We start from the raw sequence: 3,492 nt of genomic DNA, 5'->3' as shown, positions 1-3,492 counted from the left end.
ATTAAGATAACAACTTTTTACTGCATTTTTACTTTCTATTGTTGAAGCAACTCAGACCTACAGAAAAATGAGCGAAAACCAAAAAGTCACTTTGGAAAGCTGCCAAAATGCACTTTTTGCTCGTTTGCAATTTTTTTCCTTTGCTTTTGGCTTTAAGTTAACTTTCTAAAAATTGTTTAACTTAAAAAGCAACAACAAACTATTCTTTGAGGCATTGTAACCATGTTTCTCCCCATGTAGCTACACAAAAAGGTCCATTAGCGGTGATGTACTCGTCGTACTAGGAGTGCTTCATAGATTTAAATAAGTTCATTTAATGTTGTAAAATGAGTTCAATGAAAAATGATTTCAAGTATAAAAGTCATGTTTTGGGAGAGTCAGAATTGTAGTACCAAAATGAAAAAGATAAAATATGTACTTAAATTAATTATCAATATATTTGCAATAAAAGAAGTGATATTAATCACTCATCTTTTTTTGAGTTTATCAATAAATAATTGAAGTTGATTTGTGCAAATTACGATATCAAGTTATAATGGTAACGATTGATTAATCCTTTGAAACTAATTCCAGAAAAGTTTAAAAACATATTATAAGTCTAATTACTTGAAGCTGTTATTAAAATTTTCAATACTTTGAAATGAAATATAAATTAAATATTACTTCAGTTTTTATTACAGCTTCAGCTGCAAAGAATCGCTCTCATAAAATAAACTGATTTCAATTATCCTTGACCGCAAAATAATTTGTGAAAAAACCCCTCTCAGCAAAAATTTAGCTTTCTTTATTTAACAGTTTCAAATGCTGTTTGCTCACTGATAAGCCAAATGACAATTGACCGACATTTGCTTAATGCTAGAGGACATTAGTGATTCTGACCAAAAAACCATTACGACAAACAAGCAACATTAAGGTAAACTCCTTGACAAAGTAAGATACACGTTAACTAACGTAATAGATACTCTGCTCTGCTAACGGAGGAGCTCACAACCTCAGCCACAACTCATTTGCTGCTGTGAGTAACAAAAGTTTGGTTTGTTTGTGTGAACGACTTTCATTCATGTTTGAGACGATTTTTGGCAGTTATATCGTCTTTATCTCTACTACGAGTACGTGCTGCTTGTGTCCTTATTACTGCTAATGGAGGCAGCGGTTGTAGGCATTTATGTTGTTGATTGCTCTGGTATTTGTTGCCGGAAGTGTACAACGAGTTGTGGCACAGGAAGTTTTTGAATCTTCCGGTTTGCAAAATAAATTTGCTCAAATTTTGCTGATGTTTTGATAGTAAACTGCATTTAATGGTTATGGAAGCCTGATTATTGTGAAATTATGAAAGTGCGCTCGCTTTCAAAATGTTAAATTGAAAATCTGATTTAATTTGCAGATACCAGCACCATAAAAAATTTATAAAATCTCATAACTAGTGTTTAATGGATTTTTATTATAAAAAAGTGTTAAAAAATTATTATTAAAAATTTATAAAATCCCATAAGTAATATTTAATGGATTTTTATTATAATAAGTGTATAAAATCTCACAACTAATGTTTAATGTATTTTTCTTATAACAAATTATTATAAAATTATTATTAAAAAATTTGTAAATCTCATAAAAAACTTTTAATGAATATTTCATTATAATAAATTTTTATTTATTATTATAATATTTATTTGTTATAATAAATTTATAAAATCTCACAAATAACTTTTAATGGATATTTATTATAGTAAATTTATAAAATCTTATAACTAGTCTTTAACAGATTTTTATTATGAAAATAATCAATCTTTCGTTGTAATTATGAATTAATGTTTTTAGTGTTTATACCTGCTATATTATTATTATGTTGAAGCTATTTTGAGCTAGTGCACTTAAGCACTTATATTCTTTTTTAAATCGAGGTATTTTGAAAACCCCTCTTATATCTTGACTAAATTATTGTTTATCACTTCATCAGACTAAGCAATAATTGACCTGCTATAGATGAAATTATATTATTAAATTATTATTATTTATTTCTAAAAATATTTATATGTGTATAATGTGTACACGGTTTTTAAACTCCACATTTGTTTTTAAAATATTTCATTTATTATTTTAAAACTAACTGTTTAAATAAACAGAATTTGTACTTTTATCTATTTGAGCTGGCTAATTCAGTGCTCTATAGATGACTATTATCTATAGACTACAGTCCATTCATTGGTAAGAAGAAAATCAACGGTATCTTTTAAAAATAATTTAGAAATGTATTATATTTAAACAATTCACCAATCAAAAAATATAAATATATTTTATATACCAATCAAATGGTATATTTCAATATATTTTTACAAATTGGTAAGGTGCAAAATACATTATTTTAATATCTTGTCTACATTTTAATACCTATCTTTATAAATAAATTATAACGATTTTTTACCTTTGAAAATATAGAAAAGTTTGTGTTTGTTCGTATAAAAACGATCGTTATTACAATTGCTTGTGGATTTTCACTGCCTCAGATTTACCAGTTCTGTTTGTTCTCACATAATTCGCCTAGCCAAATTATCTTAAAAAATGAACACAACACATATGTATGCATTCTTACTTAAGTTATGATTCTCATTCACTTTGGCATAAAGGTCTTGTATTAATCTTCAACACAATAATTTTGATTGTTACATTTTAATAATTATTAATTTTAATTAATGATTTTAATACATTTGGTTTATAACTCGTATTTTCCAGGAATATATTCTCCTGTTATAATTTGTTTTACTTTTCAATTTTTTTTTAATCGTTTGTATTTCAACAACGATGAATATCATAGCGTAGAGCCCGGTGGTGATTGTGGTGTGGCTTCGTAAATATTGGTGTTTGACAACAGAAAATGTATATTTGTTAAAATTATGTTATCAGAGACGTATAATTAGTTTTTAAGATATAGATATATCTTTGTACAATTCTTTTAAGCCTTATTAATAGCGAACTGCTAAATTATTTTACAGTTTGTACGAATTATATGTTATTTTAATTCGTTGCAATTAATTGAATTTTGGTTTGACCATACAGCTATTTTAAGTATTGCCAAATCCCGATCAGTAATGGTCTTAGAATTAATTCTTATATTTAATTATTTGAAAATATTTCTTTTATTTCGTTTTTGAGACTGCAAGTACGAAGAATTGAACTCGTGCCCGGCAAATTTGTAGCTCAGAGTCAGTGCCGTACTTGACCTGTATATATACAGGTCATATAGCATAAATGCAAACGTGGAATTTTTTTTTTTTTTGTTAATTTGCTATGAAAATTTATTAACAAATTCACTTGCTATGTTATAATAAAACGAAATCATAAACTAGCGATAGAATAATTCTATTTATTAATTATATTCTATTATTTTTTTATTTGCTAAAATAAAATACTATTCTTATATAGACATATTATTTATTACCCTATTTAATTAATATTTAAATTTTTAAAATATTTAAAACTATTTATTAAAATTAA

The sequence above is a fragment of the Teleopsis dalmanni genome, chromosome 1 (assembly GCF_002237135.1).
Source record: "Teleopsis dalmanni isolate 2A chromosome 1, ASM223713v2, whole genome shotgun sequence".
In the NCBI taxonomy this organism is placed as follows: domain Eukaryota; kingdom Metazoa; phylum Arthropoda; class Insecta; order Diptera; family Diopsidae; genus Teleopsis; species Teleopsis dalmanni.
This window is presented reverse-complemented; position numbering follows the sequence as displayed.